The sequence below is a fragment of the Antechinus flavipes genome, chromosome 1, assembly GCF_016432865.1.
Source record: "Antechinus flavipes isolate AdamAnt ecotype Samford, QLD, Australia chromosome 1, AdamAnt_v2, whole genome shotgun sequence".
Taxonomy (NCBI): Eukaryota; Metazoa; Chordata; class Mammalia; order Dasyuromorphia; family Dasyuridae; genus Antechinus; species Antechinus flavipes.
The window spans coordinates 118,821,916-118,844,337 of NC_067398.1; the positions used below are offsets into that span (position 1 = coordinate 118,821,916).

Here is a 22,422-nt window from a genome sequence, read left to right on the forward strand (position 1 = left end):
AGAATTATTTCATCTCAGAGTGGGGAAAAAAAGACCTCAGAGATTAATTTGCCCATTCTATACTTGAGCTAGAATCCCTCTATATGACATTTTTGATAAATGGACATCCAGCCTATGTTTGAGAACTTTGAATGATAGGGGCTTTATTATTCCCTGAGGTGACCCATAACACTTTGGGACACCCTTGGGTGTTAGGGAGTTTTTCCTTAGAGTGAGCCAAAATCTATGTTTTAGTACCTCCCACCCATGGGCCCTAGTTCTGCCCCTTGAGGCCAAGAAAAACAAATGTAATCCAACTGCCACAGAGAAAACAACACAATCATTCTTGTGTTTGAGGAGTGCTTTGGGGATCTGTTGTATTGGAGCTTTATACACAACAGTTCCTTCTCTCTATCCTATGCTGTGCAGTTCCTGTTTTATGGAGGAAATATGCCTCTGGCATTAATCTATTGAGGTCTCAGTGCCAGTTTAAGGTACCAGGTTGGATATAAAGTCGGTCTGATTGGGGCATCAGTTTATATGCTTTAAAAGGCTAGCTCTAGGCAAAGTTGAAGAATAAGTAAAGTTTTCCTTTAATCAAAAAATCAACAAGCACTTATTAAGGCTGACAATGTGTCCAACATTATGCTAAGTGCTGGATATACAAACACAATAATAAAAGAAGTTCTGCCCTCAAGGACCATCATGGAAGACAACATGTAGAAAGATAAGTATGTATAGATGGTATATAAAACTAATAGAAGGTAATTTGGGGAGGGAAGGCACAAGGACCTGGGAGTGAAGAGGGCATCAGGAAAATTTCAGGTAAAAAAGGTAGTGATTAAGATGAGAATTAAAGGAAATAAGAGATTCTCAGAGCTGAACTTCAAGAGGTAGTGTATTCCAGCCATGGGGAATGAGGAAAGCCAGTGAAAAATCATGAAGACAGAAAGGAAGAGAATTATATGTCAGACATCAAAAAAGACAGTTTTAACATCATCTTCCTTTCCCTTCTGATATCTGGGTCACCATGCAGCCTTCTTTGTGCTCAGGACTCCCTACCTCCAGCAACTTATCCAGGTATCTTCAGCTTGGGCAGTATCCCATGCTTTAGAATTCTGTTCTCCCTTCCAGTTCTACCAAAATTCACCTATCCTATAATCCATTACATAAATGTTTTCACCCTGAAACATCCTTTTGATATCTGACAGTCAACCAACAAATATTTATCAAATAGTACTGCTATATGTTAGCCAGTAAACATACAAAGACAAAAAGGAAATAGTCTTTGTTTATCAGAGAGTTTTCATTCCACAGGACATAGTAGAAAGAATAGCTGATCTAGAGTAGGGGTTCTTGACCTTTCTTTGGGTCATAGAACTATTTGGCAGTCTGGTGAATTCTACTGATGCTTTCTCAGAATAATGCTCAGAAATTTTTACACAGTCCTGGGTATATAGTATATAAAATATGTACACAAACTAAACATTTATCGATAAGTCATAATTTTTAAATCCCCATATTCAGTTATAAGACCCCATAGATGGTCTTAAACTGTTGTCTTAAATACAGTTTTGACCTTAAAGTCCCTTCCAGATCTCAGTCTATGATGGTATGTATGGCATATAGAATGGAGAAATCATGATATTATAAAAGGTCAAGATAGAAGGAATCTTAAAGATCATCATTCAATTACAATTCATTCGACAGGTGAGTAAACTCAGACCCAAAAAGTACAAGGTCACACAAGTAATAGGAGATAGAACTGGGCAGGCACATCAGGGGAAACCTGAATTCTCTGAGATGTGGAAAGAAAAAGAGTTATGGGGACATGAGTGTATTTGGATAGAGAGAAAAGCTGAGAAATAGAGATTGGCAACACTACACAGGGGGCCTCAGGGTTCTGCCCTTAGGCATGGTGCCAGTTATTCCTGTACTTCTATTACATCTTCATTTCATTATTTTTGCTGCTATTATCCTGTGACTATGGATCTATTATTATCATTGGATTGTTTAGCAGAGTTAGCCCTCAGGACCAGGAAATTAGTCATCAAAGGTCTTAAGATAACTGTATGTACCACTTAGGACTGGGTCCTGGCCATGTCTTACACTTTTTTTTCCCCCTTTTCATTTTCTTTTAATATCTTTCCAAGGTACCCCTTATATTGACTTCTTAAAGGTAATTTTATATAGTTGACTGTTTCCCACTCCACCCTTATCCTGTACTCCTCTGGACTTTTGTTTACCCCTGGAACCCAGTTGGATTTGTTTCTCTTGAAAGTTCGCATAGCTAAGTTCAACAGCCTGAGTTTCAGTAACCATCACTGGCACCAGAATTGCCCCTGAAAAGTGAAGCTCAGCCTTGGGGGTGGGGGAATGGAGTGCAGGCCAATGCAAGCAGCCTGAAGGAAGAAGGAAATGACTGACCTGGAAATGGGTGAGCTGATTCCAACGTCATGTGATGGCTGGTATCCATTAAAAGGTACTCAGTCTCTGACCTGGACCTTTCAGATACTCCTACAAGACCATAATGTGGAGGTAGGAGAGATTTTTAAAATTCTCTCCATCTTCATCTCTGTTTCATTGGTCTCCCCATCTCCCTTCAAGTCCCATCTAAAGTCCCATCTTCCACAAGAAGCCTTTCTCAATCCTCCTTAATTGTAATGCTTTCTTTCTGCTGATTATTTTTAAATTATCCTGTATAGGTCTTGCTTGCACATAATTGCATAATTGTTTGCACACTGTCTCCCCCATTAGAATGGGAGCTCCTTGAGACTGGGGACCATCTTCTTTGTATACCCAGTGAGTGCTTAGAGCATTCCTTGGCACAAGGTAGGTGCTTAATAAATGCTTGTTAATTACCTGAAAAAGTAATTTAGTCCCTTTTCCTTGTGATACAGATGAAGAAAGTGACCCAGTAATGTTAAATGACCTGTTCAAGGTCATACAGGTATTTAAATGGCTAAGTGGAAGGCCAGGTGATTTGCTTTTACCATTGATTCCCTCACTCTGTACTTTTAGTCCCACTTTCTTGAAACCTTTATAAAGCACTAGGTAAACATTCTGAACAAAGTCAATGGCAATATCATTGGTGGAACCACTTGAAGATAGCTCAATGAGCCCATTACAAAGGGATTCTTTGTTCTTAGAAACATTTACCTTTATATAATGAGCTCCACTATACTTTAATCCTTCACAGGTCTGTGGTTTCCTTATCATACTTACTCCTTCTGCCACACAATTTATCACTCCTTCAGGACTTGGTAAACTTAGAAGGTTATTGTGGCCAAACAAAATCATCCTTCTTTGGCCAACCTAATGATGAGCCTCTCAAAATTTACTTAAGCTTGTTCCCCAATGACAGAAATAGATTCTGTGGTTTTCATACTCTAAGCCTTTATAACTTGGAAGTACTTACCAAAGCTTGTGCTCCACTCTCAGAGCTTTCAAAAATCTTCTATCTCTGAGGAAAAAGTGGCCCTTTTCCTTGATAAGGTCAACCTCCCTTTTTGTGCCTCTGATTCAGTCCTCTATGGAGTTTGCCCACACCTCAGTCCATTTCTTTCTCTTTCATTGTCATCTTCCTATTCAGTCATTTCCTTCCTGTCAACTACAAGCTGAATGTCTCCTCATTGGATGTCCCATAGGCAACTCAAACTCAAGTTGCAAATGATATTCATTATTTTCCTAACTTAAACATATCCCTCCTTCACCAACATCCTTCCACTCACCCATATCTTAAAGTCATTGCTAATTTTTTCTCTTCCTTACATGCTCTATTGAATGTTTTTTAAACAAGTTTTTGCTGCTTTCTGCCTCTTGTGTTTATTTATTTTTCTCTACCCACACAGCTAACACTTTATCATTCCAGATGTTAACTAGGCTTAATAATCTTTTAATGTATTTTTTTGCATCTAGTTTCTTCTTTCTCTGATTTCTCCTGTATATGTATGTGTTTTTGTTTGTGTGTATACACACATGTTGTTTATATGTATTCTTTTGCATAGTGTCTCCTCCATTAGTTTGTGAGCTTTTTGAGGGAAAGGAGTATCTATTTATTTTCGTTCTCTTGCCAATGTCTTACACGTGTCAGGTGCATGGAAGATGACTAATAAATACTTGTTAAATTGAATCCAGGTCACTTTTATACTATGATGGAACATTGGGAAAAGTATTTGATATCACCAGAGAGATCATATTATGGCTATGTCTTAACTCAAAAATTATTATTAAATGTAATGCTATCAAATTTGACCTATCATTCTACCTTCTTTTTGGATCTGATCTTTGTAAAATCCTGAATCAAAATTTAAAAAATCAGTTTTAAAAATACAGGATGAGTGAGGAGTGGCTGTAAAAGTATTTGGATATTTCACTAACTACCAGCTGAATAAGGAATCAGTTGAGTGCCACCACAGCCTTTAAAGCTAAAAGTTATTCCAGGCTATGCTGAGAGACAACCCAAACAATGAGTTGATAAATCCGTTTCTCTCCTTTTCAAGCTCTTACTCTCTGGAGTTCTCTGTATTAGAATAGGCACCTGATTTTAACAAAGAAATAGGTTGGAATGAGCTTCATAGTCTGTGAACCAGTGACAATGACTTCATTGCTATTGCTTGAACAAAGCATTCATCTCCGGGTGCAGAGCAATTTCCCTGGCTGCTCCTCATGCTTGAGATGTTCGCTCCCCCCTTATCTTTATCTCCTAGTCTCCTTCAAGTCCCATCTAAAATTCCACCTTCTATAGGAAACTTTTCTTAATCTTTTAATTCTAATGCCTTTCCTTTTTTTTGAAATATTGCTAATATATGCTGTATGTAAGTTGATTATACATAATTGTTTGTATCGCTTTATTCATATTCTTTTCAAGTTGAGTTTTGATGGCCATTTCTCAGGGATGTTACAGTAGGGAATATTTGTCAAATACTGCTTGGATCAGATGGCTTTTGAACTTCTTTCTGGATTTTAGTGTTAAATCCTTTGAAAATAGAATTCTACTTTTCACACCATCTTTTAGGAACATACTTATTGTATAAAGACTGACATAAAATTACAGCTTTCATCATTATTCAGCTCTCTAATTTTCACTTTTCCTTCAGCCAAATAATATTGGACATTGAGCAATAAAATGGGGAAGTACAGAAGGGAATAAAAGGCAGAAGTAAAGTCTGGTTCATTAATTCCACAATTACTGTTTCAAGATCCAGATATTATGCTTTAGGAAGATGCTATTTCCTCTTCTATGCCCAGTTTAATAATCCTGAGGATCTCATCCTATATTTCAGACAAGATGTAATATCTTTCCAAATGTTCAGTTAAATTTTTGCCTGTCTTAGCCCGCTGAGATTTAGTGATCTAAAAAAGAGATGTTGCTACTTAGCTTCATGATAACATGGGGGCCAAGATCCAGGAAAGTTACTCAGGATTTAGTTCTGAATGCCCATATGGAAAATCACCACCAGAAATTATTTAGTTGGAATCCATGGATCCCTGTAGAGACTCAAAAGGCTTCAAGAAACTTTGGAATTTATTGTGGCTATATCTTTCCTTAACTTTTACTCCCTGATTTGCCTCACTTCTCTATACTTTTCCCACAATTTCCAAATGAGAGGGCTTTATGATTATATATATTATTCCATGATCAAAAGTTATAACTTTCATTTTACTGCATGATCGATGAGAAAGCTATGGGTTTCAATTTCTCTAACTATAAAATGAGAATAACACCAAACTTCTAACTCACCTCCTAGCTAACCTCCTACCTAACTAGGAGAGGAATATAAAGAGGCTTTATACTTTATACTTTATAAAGTATAAAAAGTATAAAGATGTGTATATCAACACATCTATCTTAGGAAATAGTGGAATTTTTCAGCATCTGCTCTAAACTTCTCCTTTGTCCCTACTAATCTCTTCTTTGTATTATACATTTATATTATATATAGTATCAGTACCTCACCTTCTTCCTTCTCTACTCCCCTCTTCCAGGAATGTAAGCTCCTTTAAGACAGGGGCAGTTTTCTCCCTCTCCCTCCCCCTTTTCTTATTCTTTCTCTTCTCCTTTCTCTCTCTCTGGCTCTGTTTCTTTTTGTCTGTCTCTCTTTCCCTCTCTCTTAACTGAGACATTTACCATTTAGATATGGACTGTGTGGGAATTGGCTTAGTTTGACCTTGCATATTTGTTATAGGGATTTTGGTTTTATATGTTTTAATTGGGTGAGGAAGAGGTGGAGAAAAAATACATTTTCACTGATGGAAAAAATAAAATTTAAGTTAAAAACCACAGATGTTTGTTGAACATATGACTACTTGAATGTATCTTAGAGAGTTGTTGCTCAGGTATGGATTGGATGGAATGGCCTCTTATCCTCTTTTTATTTTGAAAGTCTGTGTTTATATTATTTTATGAATTGAAGTGGTAGACAAAGGGGAAATCACAAGCAGAAATAGCAGAGGTTTACTGGAAGTTGCCCTAGAGAGAGGTAGGAGGACATTTTAAAGCCCAGAGAAGGAGTATAGAAGTCAGACTTTCTGAGATGGAACAGATTGTGTAAAATGTGGACACCCTTCAGAATTGCAAGAAGAGCAATATAATATGTTTTGGAAACCTCAGTAATTATGGTATTGCCAATCTCTAGCTTGGATAGAAATTCATGATCTAATGACAGAAGTGGGTAGTGAAGAATATCACACACTTTACCTTTTGGGTTGACCTGTGTAGCATTCTTGGTGTTTTCCTCCATGAACAGGAGATCATTCGGTTATCTGTAAAGAGGAAAGGATTTATTTTAATACAATCAGAAAGCTTTTGCATCAGTAACTTTCATATTAGTTTGTTTTTGTAGCATTGAGGAGTGAGGTAGTCAAATCATGGTTTTTCCAGATCTTCCACTCATGCGTATTCCTTGAGCAGTAGAACTGTGTTTTGTTGTGTTTTGTTATTCTTTTTAAAAGCATTTTTATTAAAAGTTTTGAGTTCCAAATTCTATTCCTCCCTCCCTCTGTGCCCTTCGCCCTTCAGCACAGTAAGCAATCAGATATATTTCCATATCAGTCTTTTTGTAAGAAAATGCATATAAAAGAAAAAAACTGAGAAAAAAAGAAAGTGAAAAATAGCATGCTTCAGTCTATTCAAGCAAAATCAGTTCTTTTTCTGGAGCAAATATGCGTCATTGTTAGTCCTTTGGGTTTGTCTTGCTGAGAATGGCCAAGTCATTCACAATTCTTCATTGAACAATATTGTTGCTGTTTACAATATTCTCCCAGTTACAAAAACTATTTTTTGTCTTTGTATTTTTAGTTTCTTTTAAAACTTTTCAATAGCATTTTATTTGTCCAATTACAAGTAAAAATAGTTTTCAACATTCATTTTTGTAAGATTTTGAGTTCCAAATTTTTTCTCCTTTCCTTTCCTCCCTCCCCCTTAAGATAAAAAGCAATTGGATATAGATTATACATGTATGATCATTTGAAACATATTTCCATATTATTCATATAGTGAAAGAAAAATAAAAACAAAAGGGAAAAACCATGATTAAAAAAACGTGAACAAAAAAGATGAAAATAGTAAGCTTTGATTCACATTCACTCTTCATTGGTTCTCTTTCCTTATGCAAATGACATTTTTCATTCCAAGACTATTGGAATTGTCTTGAATCACTTTGCTGAGAACATCTAAATCTATCATAGTTGATCATCATATAATCTTGTTATTACTGTGTATAATGTTCTCCTGGTTCTTTTCACTTCACTTCGCATTAGTTCATACAAGTCTTTCCAGGCTTTTTGAAAATCCATCCTGCTGATCATTTCTTATCGAACAACAATATTCCATTACATTCATATACCATCACTTATTCAACCATTCTCCACTTAATGGGCATCTACTCAATTTCCAGTTCCTTGCCACCACAAAAAAGAACTGCTATAAATATTTTTGCACCTGTTCCCTCTTTTATGATCTCTTTGGTGGAACTTCAGTTCTTAACACACTACCTAAAGTGTGCCTAACACAGAAAGCACTTAATAGATGTTGAAAAAGGACTGGGTTCAGTGATAGTTTAACAATACTCTTCTTGCTGAATAGATTTGAAAGAAATTTGGTTTTGGGAATTTATAATAAAGTAATTGGCCAGATTAAGTCTTGATCCAAAGCAGAACCAAGGACATATCATTTTAAAGGAGAACTCTGAGTTGACACAACTGTATTATCACATCTTTCTTGGCAAAACCTTTTCCACAGGTTGGGCAAGAAACTGACTTATCTGGAACTGACCTTTGGAAATGCTGGGTATTGGATTACTTCAGCTGTTCTCAGCCTCTTCCTCTAGGGAATTTTTAATCACTGAATAATTATCTATTCGTTGCTTTTTTTTTGAGTTCATCTTTTTTCACATTCTTAAAAAGTGATTAATATTTGCCTTAATACTAATACTTTCTATGCCAGGTCTTTCCTGGTCCTTCCAATGGGTAGTGCCTGTTCCCCAAATTCTTTTGTATATTGTTTATTTTTATTTGAGTACATGTTATTTCTGATGCAAACATTTCAATAGCGACATTTCAATGCATATAATGCTTTAAGGTTCATAAAGTATGAGCTTGCTGTCTCACAATATTATAAAATCCAAATTAGCTAGTATATTTAGAATGCCTAGGAGATTTAAGTTGTTTTTACCAATAAATTATTAATTATTATAATGGTTATTACATAGCACAAATAATGTTTCAGTTTTACAGGTGAGGAAAGAGGCTCAGAAAACATTAAAAACCTTGCTATGGGTCAAATACTCATCTCTTTTCTTAACTTTCCCTCTTTTGGTAGAGAACACTACCATTAATACTAATTACTTAGGATCATCTTGGAGTCATCTTCCCCCTTTTTTCTCAACTGCTCCCTACATCTCCTCAGGTACTATATATGCTTTGTCTACTCTACTGCCTCTCTCTTGGATCTCTCCATCCCCTTCTTTCCACATACATGGGGACTACTCTGATTCAAAACCTCATTAATTATTAATGACTATTAATAGTAATAGTCATCTAAGTAGGTTCCCTGACTTAAGTCTTTTCTCTCTCTCATTTATCCTCAGCTGCCAAATTGATATTTCTAAACTGAAAATCTGATGATGACCCTGTCCTATTCTAGAAACTTCCTGTTCCTTTTAGGATAAAATACAAATCACCCAGAGAAAGAACACTGGGAAATGAATATAAACTGCTTGCATTTTTGTTTTTCTTCCCGGGTTATTTATACCTTCTGAATTCAATTCTCCCTGTGCAACAAGAAAACTGTTCGGTTCTGCACACATATATTGTATCTAGGATATACTGCAACCCATTCAACATGTAAAGGACTGCTTGCCATCTGGGGGAAGGGGTAGAGGGAGGGAAGGGAAAAATCGGAACAGAAGTGAATGCAAGGGATAATGTTGTAAAAAATTACCCTGGCATGCGTTCTATCAATAAAAAGTTATTAAAAAAAAAAAAAAAAGAAGTTCATTGTACTCGGTGTTCCATTAAAAACAAAAACAAAAAAAACAAAAACAAAACAAAACAAAACAAAAAAAAGGATAAAATACAAACTTTTCTATTTGATGCTAAAGTACTTCATAATCTGGATCTGACCTACTTTTATAAGTTCATTTTTTACAAAGCTTTCCATCCTCTAAGTGATCCAGCCAAACCAACATGCTAACTGTTCCCCATTCATTTTCCATCTCCTTGCCTGCATATAGATTTTTCTTTTAAAATAATAGCTTTTTATTTTCAAAATACATGCAAAGATAGTTTTCAACATTTACCCTTGCGAAGCCTTATGTTCCAAATATTTCTCCCCTTTCCTCCTACTCCCTTCCCTAGAGAACAAGTAATTCAATATATGTTAAACATGTGCAATTCTTCTATACATATTTCCACATTTATCACCTGCATATAGATTTGATCCTCATTGCCTGGAATGCATACACTCCTTATATCTGACCTTTGGAGTCCTGGGCTTTTTTCAAAGCTCAGCTTTTTATTGCCACTTTCTATGCTAGACCTTTCCTTGTCCTTCCAAATTTTTTTTGCATATTGTTTATATTTATCTGTTTTCCCAATTTTTTTGTATATTGTTTATATTTATCTGAGTGCATGTTATTTCCAATGTAAACTCCTTGATGGGAGAGATTATTTGATTTTTGCTTCTATTGCTAGCATAGCGCTGGCACATAATAAGCACCTTAATAATATTTGTTGATTTGAATGAAGGTGTCAGAACTGAGATTCAAACCAAGGTCTTTTTCTGAATCAAAGTTCAGTGTTTTAGCAACCATGAAAATATACTCATACCTAGAAATACCATTTTTCCAGTTTGCATTTTAAATGTGTCTAAAACTTTTATTTAGTAAGTCAGTACTAGAGTAGAGTAGTTCTACATGGTTGTCCTTAAACATGCATTTGGAACACACCGAACTTTTAAACTGTGAGTTCTTAAACATTACATGTGTTTCCTTAGCAAATTCATTAACTAGGATTATTTTAACTCTCTGTTTAAGCTGGGTTCCCCATGCATTTATTAAAAAACAGCTTAACACTTAGGTATACACTAGCTTGCTCTCCCAATAGATTTTTGAATTGAGGGCAAAGAGAGTGTCTTTTGTTTCTTTTGTATCCTTTATATCAGAGGGTTCCAGACATTCTGCTTGACTCTAGCTCAGAACACTTTGGAGTGGAGCCTGAACCAGATTAAGATGGTTCAGTTTTAATAAAAATAAAATTAAAAAAATGTAATTTGGAGATATCTAACTAAATAATTTTTATATAATAGGAGATAGATAATGCTAATCTATGGTTTTCTAAGTCATTATGTGGCTAAAGAATTAACATTTATATTTAAGTGTCAAGCCACTCCTTCCAACTTAATTCATTCCTATAGGAATCTACTAAGAAGATTTGAGAATCCCATTCTATTATTAATATTCAGCCCCAAACTCCTCCATCCTTAGAGATATACATCATTTGACCTTGAGTCTATGGCATTTCTGATCACTCATTCTTGAAAAATATACTGCATGGGAAATTCTTTGCAGGGGGTGGTTGAAATCAAAGATGGAACAGGGAACTGAAAACCTTGAAAGTTCCTGAGCATAACCAACATTCACAGAGCACTTTAAGATTTGCAAATCACTTTGTACACATTATCTCATTTGATCTTCACTGTACTCCAGAGAGGTTGGGACTATTATCATTCTTGTTTTATAGGATTTTCTATTTTAAGCCATTTCCCTTGGTCACAGCTAATTAGTATCCATGTTAGGATTCAAATATAGGTCTCTTCTAAGACTGCAAGTGTCCCTTTCATTACATGACATGGTTATTTTAATTAGCTGGTTGATTAAAAGTAACTGTTGAGCTTCCATTGGGATGGCGGCTTTTACTTTTCAAAGTATAATTTTATATTTATTGTAAAAGAGCAGAGTAAGGAATAAACATTTATATAGTACCTACTATATGTCAGGTATCGTGCTAAGTGCTTTACAAATATTATCTTATTTTATCCTTACAATAACTCTGGGGAGTAGATGGTATTATTCCTCCCATTATACAGTTGAGAAAACTGAGGGAGAGGTTAAGTGACTTTCTCAGAATTACACAGCTCGGCCAGTATATGTCTGAAGCCGGTTTGGTTTCAGGTCTTCCTGATTCAGAACCAGAGCTTTGTTTACTGTACCACCTAGCTGCGTAATTCTCTATACTGCAAGTTAGCATTTTATGTCTTTTGGGATTAGTTTTCTTAGTTATAAAATGGTCTCTGTGGTTTCTTCTAGCTCCATCATTCTAGAGTTCTCTGGTCTTCTCAGTATCAAGGAGAGGCAGGTAGGGCATTTTTAGGATGGCAAAACACAATAGGAAGAGTCAGGACTAGATCCTAGTTCTCATAAATCTCCAATACCTCAGTATACTTTTGGCTCAGTATACAACCGCCTGAAAATTGCCATTCATCACTGGAGCAAGGATCTTGTTTGTACTCCTCCAAATGGGAAAAGGGCTTCTGATGCATTCCATTATATGGCTCTCCATAACCCATAGCCTATCTCCATATTTACCTAATAACACTTGGCTCAGAAATAAAAGAAATATATTATGAATCTCATAATACAGGGGTCCTCAAACTACAGCCCATGGGCCATATGCAGCTGAGAATGTTTATCCCCCTCACCCAGGGCTATGAAGTTTCTTTATTTAAAGCCCACAAAACAAAGTTTTTGTTTTACTATAGTCTGGCCCTCCGACAGTGGGCCCCCTATTTAAAAAGTTTGAGGACCCCTGATAATAGGATGAGAATCTTCTCAGACTAAATTTTCCATGCTTGGCTGCAGATAGCAATGATCAAATGGTGAGATCATTCTGTTGCTATAGACAGGCCTATTGGTCACCAAAGAATGCCTATGGTTGTTGGTTTGGGCAGCATTAGCCAATTATAGTGCCAAAATGGTTTTAGCCAATGGTCCTGACTTTGTGGTCATGCTGGCTTTGCTGCCATGAATTCAGCTCTACTTCATAACAGAGGTCAGGAGACATGGCAATAGAAAGAACTTTACTTGTTTAAAAGAAAACTCTTCTCTTAAGAAAAGAGCTGTCCATGATTCTTAAGGTTTTTTTTTTTTTTCTAAATAATTCCCAGTTGATTGCAATAGAAAGTAATTTCTTTAAAGCTACCTTAACCTTGACCCTCAAATCCTCATAAAATAGCTTCAATAAAGGCATTTGATTAAGCATATGAGGTGACTAATGCGGTAAGAAAGTAAAATAATATAGTTTAATTAAAATTGATTACTAAGATCTCAGTAATCTGAAGCCAAGAATACCTTTCAACATGTAAAAGTGGAAAATCAGAATAGTTGCTGGTTTTAGTAACCAAGGTTCAAGGCTAATTAATATATCAAGTTCAAAATACTTATATTCCAAGAACAATAAGAAAATATAGTTAACCTTCCAGGTAGGTGGCTGGTTAGGAGTCTAATTATAAATGATTGTAATTTATAAAAGATAAACGTTTATCTAAATAAAGTAAAAACAATCACAAAATATAGACAAATATCCAAGTTTAAAGATTCTGTTAAGTTAGTTATACCCTTTTTGTATCTTCTAAAAGTTAGATATACTTTTTCTTAGACCTACAACTGGTCTTGCTTATTCTCTTCTGAGAAAGCAATTACTATCTCTCAATGCTCAGCACATGAATAGAAGGAAGTCATGATGATGACCAATTCTGTTCTCTAAAAACTTAGTGTCCTATATATTTGCCTATTTAATAGCAAGTATAAACACTGGAAACAACTGAGCCTGGCAGATTGATTCTTTTTGCTTGTGTTTTCTCTTTAGTTCTTCAAAGCTAATTTAAAAACACTCAACATTATGCCTGACTTGAATGTGCTATCAAGAGAGCTAAAACCTTACATTAAAAACATCTTAAAGGCTCTCCAGCTTTACAACATACTAATTTTCTGATTGATGAAAATTAGCCAATTCAGTCTTTAAGTTGAGATAACAGTTACAGTTTCTGTAGGCCCCTGAGGAAGCGAGAATATTCTATTCATAGTCAGATGACAAATGATTTTATTTTAATATTCCTCAATCTTCTCATTTATTTTATTAGCTTTGTTTTTCACATTTTTTGTTTTTCTTTTCTTTTTTTCTTTTTTGGTATTAGTTCTGGTCACATGTCAAATAAAGAGGCAAGTCAAAATCAATTGCTAATGTGTACCAAATAACTGAATTTCTGATCTGTTGGTCAAAATTTGTTAGCCTATTGTTATGACTCTATCCCAATATCTTGTACAATGGTGCTTCTAAAAATCAGCAAACTAATCATAGAACACCTCAAGGCTTGGAATAAACTGGCCAAACCCAGATCCCTAGACCAATATTTCTTTCTTTTCTTTTTTGATTTTTTTCTTTTTTTTGGAGACAATCAATGTTAAGTGAATTGCCCAGGGTCATGCAGCTAGTGTGCATGAGGTAACATTTATTTCTTTAAAGAATATTTCTAGGACACAAAATTGGTGGAAATGTCAAGGAAAATAAAAGTTATTTTCATATAGAAACCCGCCACATAAATTAAACAGATTAATTAAATATTTAATAATTTTCAATTAATTACAATAAGGAATTATCAATATCTTACTATGAGCCAGGCACTCTGCTAGATCCTCAGAATACAAAGGGAAAAATAAAACAGTCCCTGACCTCTGTGAGATTATTATATTCTACTAGATGGAAACTTCAGATAAGTGTGTATGCATGTATACACACACACACACACACACACACGCACGTGCATGTACACATATACATACATGTGTATATATGTAGGTATGTGTGGGTATGTGTATATATGTATTGCACATGCACATATATACACACATACATATACATACATACATATATACGTATATATATATATATATATATATATACACACACTGTATACCTAGCACAGTACCTGACACATAAAAAGCATTATATAACTGTTAGGTGATATTATTATTATTATTTCATGTGCATTAAGAGGGCCACGACATCTACATTTTCCCAAAAAGGCTTTATTCATAGAGAATGTAGTCCCAGATTTCTCAGAACACAGTAGGGGAAACACTGCTTGAAAACACTTTTAGGTTCACATTTAGGCAAGATTGTAACAGGTTTTGCTACCCAGAGTAGTGCTGACTAAACGTTAACCCCAGGACATATTCCATGACCCACATTGCCATCCTTCCAATTCTCTTCCCTTTTTCTACTGCCCTGTTGTTCTCCACCCCATGAAATCATACTTGAATACTCTTAATCAAAGACCTGAATGAGAAGCCATGAGTCAATAAGGATGCTGAAGCAGGGGGGCGTGGTCCTTTGATTAGAAGTTTCATTCAGTAGAAACCCCTGCATATTAACTGTAGGGATCTATGTTCTCTACCTTGTCTGCCTCTCTAAATTGTTCTTCTTTGGAAATTTATAGACTATATTTTTTGTCCTTTTCATGAAAATAATGATAAAATAATAATAACAATAACATCAAAAAAGCAATAATAACTCAGTTTTCCATGGCTACTTAAGATTTGCCAAAGTGCTTTCTTTACAATTACTCTTTGAGGTAGGTACATGAATACTCTTAATCAAATACCTGAACGAGACGCCATGCATTAGTAAGGATGCTGAAGCTGTGGGGCATGGTTCTTTGATAAGAAGTTTCATTCAATAGAAACCCCTGCATATGAGCTGTGGAGATCTATATTTTCTATCCTACTTGTTTCTCTAAACTGCTGCTTTTAGAAAATTTAAAAATTTCATTCTTGGTCCTTGTCATAACAACAACAGCAACAACAACTTTTTTTTTATGCCAGTTTAAGATTTACAAAGGGCTTTCTTCACAATGGCCCTTTGAGATAGGTGATACAAGTATGCCTGATTCTTCCCTTTAAAAATCACTGAAACTAAGGCTTGAGCAAGGCAAATGATCTGCTTAGTTTCACAGGCTATTAAGCATGGAATTAAGATTCAAATCCAGATCTCTCCTGATTACAAGTCCAACCCTCTTTCCACTAAGGGCTAGCTTCCTGACTAAACTCCACTTTCATGGCTTCTCTATAATCATTCTAATTTTCTTTCGTCTACATTTTGTAGTAGCTAATCAACAAGAGGGCAGAACTATGCTGGGGAAGGGAAAAAGTTCTGATCTTTGTACTTTTAAAGAAACTAGAAGAAGAATGTTTTGAAAACTAACAAAGTATTACATAAGTGCTAAATATTATTATTATTATCATTATTCATCTAACCAATAATTGTGAGAATAATACAAATTGTTACATTGCCAGCAATACCCCATCATTAGCTTCATCATTTGGGTAAATAATAATAAATGAAATTCTTTCCCTCCATTCTCTTTCTTCTTTCCCTTTCCTTCACTGCTCCACAAATCCTCTTCTATTTCCATTTTATTCTTTTCCTTCTGTTTTTTCCAAATAGGTCTGGTTTGACCATTTTATACTTACTTTCTTAGATTCTTATTCACTAAATACTTGACAATATGTATTTCTGATGTGTTCCTTGGTAACTCCCTATAGCTTCAGAGTGCCATGAACAATCCTTCCAAAGCTGTTCCTACCTTGTCCCATTTGCCTTGAAAAAAAATGTGACAGATAAGTATGGATGGTCCTGGATCGGAGTGTGGATATATGCAAGTAATGTCATCATACTTTGAAGGAAGCCATGGCCAATTGTCAATAAATAAATTTATTGTGGGAGCCAAAGAATTAATAGATAATATTTATTCATTTTCTGATCATAGATCTTACTTTTTTACTGAACAAAGACTATGAGGTAACCAGAGTGAAATCTGAAACCAAGCAAATACTTAGAACTATGAAGATCAGTTTTAGTGATCAGAAGGTCATTTTTTCATGTAGCTAATGAAGAGAGATCTTTCAACTAAAATCACAGTACAGATGCTGAACTTAGAGAGTGATTCTCATTCTTGACTCAACTTTTCTGCATCTCACCTGCCATTTACTCTTCCAATTAAGTGCCTGAAGATTTGTTATAGTATTATAGAACCTGGAATTGAGTAACATTTGTCTTTAGTCCTGGAGAGTCAAAGAGGAATGACATGAACCTGGGCTGTGGTTACTGAGAGATGTGAGGGTTTGGGAGTTCAATTTATTTCAGGCAAGGACAGGACAATTTGGAACAGGTTACCCAGAAATCATGGTAGATTTCTAAGCAACTTGGCCATAGTTGAAGCCTCTTGTCCTTTGAAGGTAAAAATGACTCTTATAGAAAATTAATAAGATGTACCTCCATTTTCTAATCACAGATGGATAGCCTAAAAGAACCTAAAAGGCTATCAGTTAAAAAACAAAAAAACAATCCTTATTTTATAGAATGGGCACTGAAGATTGGTGGCTTGACAGAGTCACACAACTAGTAAATATTTGAGGCAAGATTTGAACAAGGTCTTCTGAAGAATAAGTTCTGTGCCCTTTAAAACAAAAATATTAGTTCCTCCTTTCCTCCCACTCCTTACCGTGTTTACCCATCCAAACATGACTTTGGGTCAGAAAAGGAAAAGTCATCCAAAATGCAAGGGATGGAAGTTGGGGCTGGGTTCTTCATATAAATATATTTCTATAACCCCTCCTAAAAAAATTCTTCCCAATGAGAGCCTGACACTCACCCAGAAAGATGCTGGACCTGAGATCCAGGGAAATGTTGCTCAATTTCCAGTCAGGGCACACACATGGCGATTTCCCCTGGGGCAGACAGTAAGCCCAGGGCAGCTGTGCCACCTGTATTCTAGCCCGGGCTCAGAAGGGTTTGCCAGGTTCTTTGTCTGTGCCTGGTGAGGCTCGTGCTTGGCTCTGAACATTGTCAGTGGCCAGTTTTTGCAGCTCTAATGAGTAGCGACGTGTTTGCTGATTATCCCTTGGCAAGCTGACTCTTCAGGCAGACTAATATTTGCCTTGTGATATAGAAGACCTCTTAAAAAACAAAACAAAAGCACATATGTATACTTCATCTTTTCTCAGCTGCTAAACCACATCCATGGAGGGTGGGGTGTACTTTGTGGTTGTAGGAGCTGTTTGTTTGTAAGTTTTGTTTAGTGTTTTGTTTTGCAGCTCACCTGAAACAAGAAAACAACCAGCTTGGAAACAGATGTGCTTTCAGTAGAGCAGAAACTATGGGACAGAGGAGCAGGTGTGAGGAGAGGAGTCGAGGAGTCCGTATTCCTTGCTTAGTGAGTGTCATGTATGATGACCATCTGTTTTTACTGGACCCTTGACTCCATATTTGCTGGGGGACTCCAACACCTTATTAAGTTGCATGGAGCTGTTTCTCCTCCTCCCTTGCTGCCCTTGGTCAGGATCTGTCTCTTGGAAGAGGTGGGAGCAGAAAGTCAGTACTAGTGTTGTAGAGTCCTTAATGCTTTTTCCTATCAAATTCAAGGGAATAAATTTGAATCTCCAAAGTTCTGTAGGGTGAGAATTCTGGTTATAATATCAAGGGAGGGGAAGATAGGTGGTTCAGTGGATAGAGCATCAGTCCTGAAGTCAGGAGGACCTGAGTTCAAATCTGACCTCAGACACTTAACATTTCCTAGCTATGTGACCCTGGGCAAGTCACTTAATCCCAATTGTCTCAACAACAACAAAAAAAGTCAAGGGAAAGTTAATGGAGCTTTCTTCAATTCAATGTGGGTGGTGGATTTAACATTTGATATATCCTTTTTTCAGCATATGGTGTGGTGAGTTACCTCATCCCTATTCTTGTTCCCCTTCCAATCCCCGTATACTCTTCATACATTGTAGCAAATGAGAAATGCTTTCCTGGTTCTTGTAAGAGTAAAGAAAAGAATAATTAATAGAAGGAACTAGGATTTCAGTGAGCTCCTAAGGTCACTACAAAATTAAACACTTTCTACTTTCTAGCTGTATCTGCTTTGGAATGGTGGTTGAACTCTTGAAACCTGTAGAGTATTATAGAATAAAGTGACCTGAATGAGGGAAAGTTCTTGGAGGATTGGTTGGAATTAGTGATGTTTAGCCCCATGAAGAGAAGATGTGTATGGGGTTAGAAAGAGAATCATAATAATGAATCTTAAGTATTTGAAAGTATTTGAAATCCCAACAGGGAATTCAACTTTTTTTCTGGTTGACTCAAGAAGGGAGAAGTGGGTGGTGGAAGTTTCAGTGAGACAGATTTCAGTTTGATAATAAGGGAAAATTTTCTAACAGTTATCTATAATAAGAATGAGCCAACTTGAGAGGGAATTTCTCCTCATTGGAGAGTTTTGCCTGAAGGCTAAATGACCATTTGTTAGGGATGGGAGAGTATTTTAGAGGCTGCTCTTATTTGAGTGAAGATTGAGTTAGATATGGATTTTGGTTACTTCCAAAACTAAGATTGTGTGATGCTGTGCCTGAGTACTCAAGAGAGGACCATTTTCCCCCCCCAACTTAGTTGGGTCATTCCAAGAATTTGATTGGTAGTTTATAAAAAAGGCTTTGTTTAAAAATGGTGGCAACTTAAAAATATTTTGAATTGATTTAGTTTAGCATGCTATAGTTGATAACAGTCTGGATTAGAAATCAGAAACAACTGGGTTAAAAAAATCACACCTCTTACAAGTCATTCTGCTTTTTAGGAGCTCATTTAATTATCCCAAGATAAGTTACAGAAAAATTGTCAATCTATATATGGGAAGAACTTCCACATAAAGGAGTTACCCACATTAGTGAGATGATGTATGCATATATACACATATATGCATATATGTGTATGTATATATTTGTATGTATGTATATGCCCATCTATAATATTATAGGTGTGTGTATATATGTATATACGGATGTGTATATGTATATGTAAATACATATATGTACTCACACATTTATATGATCACAGGTCTGTGTATATATACAAATATGTATGTTCATAGACATTGTGTATACTCATTATTTTCAAGGAAAAATAATTTATATAGTTTATATTTTTGGACTTGGATCATTCACCTTTCTATCATTCTACTCTGGCTCCTGACTTTCTCTGATTCTTCATTTCCTGGGAATCCTGGGGAACACAATATTATACTTCCAACTGAAAAAACTTAAATGAGCCCTGAAAATGTGATGTGACAGCCTGATTTGTTATATTCAACTATTTGATAATAACAAGTCTTTAAGTAGTGTTTACAATGTATCAGATATTATGCTAAGTGCTTTGCAATTATTTCATTTGATTCTCACAACAATCCTGGGAGGTAAGTACTATTATTATCCTCATTTTACAAATAAGGAAACTGAGAAAAACACAGGACAAGTTCATATGGCTTGGCCAAGTTCATATAGCTTGGAAGTATTTGTGAATAGATTAGAACTCCCGTCTTCTTAACTCCAGGCTCAATGCTCTATCCATTAGCTGCAAAGTCAAAGTCATTTCCCAAGGGAGACTATAGCCATCATCTGATGATATCAGGAGTTCCCACAAGTGTCAGAAGACAAATGATATTTGATCATTTCTTAGGACATTTCCCAGACATATAAATTCCTTGCTAATTTTCCCTAGAGAGGCAGCTTAGCTGGAGAACTGGTCTCAGGGCCAGGAACATCAAGATTTAAGACCTGACTCTACCTTATAGTAGATATACAACTATGGGTAAATCACCTAACCTTTTAGTGCCTGAGGCAACTATGTGAGTTTCAGAGTCATCCAAATTGATAAGAAATTTTCTATACCAGTGAAATTATAGGTCCAATATAGAACATACAATTTTTCTAAGCACTATGGTTCTTTCTTATAGTTCCTCCAATATCAAAGCCAAAGAAAATAACAATTAGATTTTTGACTATTCAAAAATGATAGTAACCACTTAAGGAGGCATCTGAATGAAATATTGGGATGTTCCATTCAAAAGCTTGCAAATATATGGGTATGTGGAATGTTCCATGTTCAAATAAAGGCAAATGCCTCTAACTGTGATAGTGGAAAATCACCTTATTTATAGCATTGTATACAGAGCCAAACCTTTCATTTTTTTGACCTGAGAATATAAACTTTGCAAACATAACTTTTCTGATTTTGCACCATAGGAATGTCTCCTGAAATATGGTGGTGGTTGTTATATAACTCAGGGTAAATGGACATTAGAGGAAGCTGTGAAGCACATTAGTATAGAACTTCTTTGTTTTTGGCCTAAGGGGAAAAATGAGTGAGAGGAGTGAGGAGAATAGTTAGTTTCAGATATATAAGGCCAGTCAAAGTGAGCTGTACCTTGGTGTTCTTCCATTTGTTCGGAGGGATTAATTGGCTGGGAATTCTGGAGTTGACATAACCTGTTTTGTGGTTGCATTCTAATTCCAGACTGGGTCTTGCTGATTCAAACTGGGACAACAAAGTCGTTTAACTATATAGTTCTGTTTCTTTATTCCTAGCCCATATGAACAGTCACACTTGTTTATAAATCAGGAAGACAATTATTTCAATCTCAGTATATTAGACTGATGGACCTTAGAGATGATCTAGTCTGAATCCTCTTTACAATCTAATCCTCTTTACAAATCTCATGACAAAGAATCATTTAGCTTTCATGAAGATCTCCATGTTTATTTACTCTATTAACTCTGAGGTTTTTTTCTACTTTTTTTCTACTTCCATATATCAAGTCAAAACTTGCCTCTGTAACTTCTACTCATTGGTTCTAATTTGTCCCTCTTGGGATCATGTCTAACCTCTGTTCTACATGTCAGTCCTTTAAACTCAGGAAAACAGATGTCATATCTTCCCTGAATCTTTAATTCTCTAAGCTAAACATGCCTGATTTCTTTATTGTACTGGTCATCCTTTCTCTGATCACAAGCCAATTTATTAATATGTTCCCAAAAATGTGGCACCTAAAAATGAATACAATACTCTAGCCATAGCTGTAAAGTCAAAGTTGGGATCTGATCAGGGCAGAATACAGCAGGACTCTCACCTTTTAATAATCTATACAATAAACTGTTACCAATAGAGGGTAATAGCCTATGAGCTCTTTTAGCTGCTACCCCACACTGCACATTCATATTAAGTTTTACAGCTTACAAGTCTCAAGCATTTTCATGTCAGCTATTGTCTAGATGTGCCTTCCTTGATCTTATTTTTTAAACCCAAATTTAGGACTTTATTCTCTATTAAACCTGTTTTTTCCCTTTTTTTTTAAATTAAAAATTTGACAGACACTAACAAAATGATCATCTCCACATAAAAAAGATATGAAGCCATGAATCTCTATTAACATGTAACATATTAAACTGAATACCTTATTACCAATAAATGCTTTTCAGCTAGTCTCTTTTTCCTTCCAAATTTTCTTCTGTTCTCTTCTGCATACTGTATTTTAAAAATATTTCATTGACTCTCTTTTCCTTTTAGGGGGCATATATTACTATCATTTCTTCCCTGTTTTCCCCATAATTCTCCCATCATGATTGAATTTCATCTTACTAGATTCAGTCTATTCTTACAGATCTTTTTAGATGTCATTTCTGTCATTCAGTATACCAGATACTCCTTTGATCTTGTCACTGATGGATTTATCCATGTCACTGATAAAAACTGTAGAACAGAGCAAGGAAAAAACCATATATCCTTCCACTAAAGATTTATACTTCTAATCTCTCTATATTAATATCAACCAATTAATTGCCACCTTGAAGAATATTAATTCAGTTAATTCTTATTAAACCTAACTATTGCAACCCAGCTTATATATCTTTATCCAGTCCCTAAAATTATTGTAAGAGACTTTGTTGTATGCCTCACTGAAATCTTGTTATATATTTCCCTTGATCTAATAATCTAGAAGACCTGCTTTTAAAAATGGAAATGAGGTTAGTCTGGCATGACCTGTTTTTAATGAAGGCGTTTTGGTTC

General features: G+C 35.5%; 1 protein-coding gene across 2 annotated transcripts in view; it reads right to left on the reverse strand.

Moving 5' to 3' along the window:
• Nucleotides 1-22,422, reverse strand: part of PRLR (prolactin receptor) — a 201,685-nt gene that overhangs the window by 61,168 nt on the left and 118,095 nt on the right. For both annotated transcript variants that reach the window (XM_051989686.1, XM_051989693.1), the window contains exon 2: nucleotides 6,680-6,744. The gene's annotated coding sequence lies outside the window, so the exon portion shown is untranslated. The remainder of the gene's footprint in view (nucleotides 1-6,679; nucleotides 6,745-22,422) is intronic.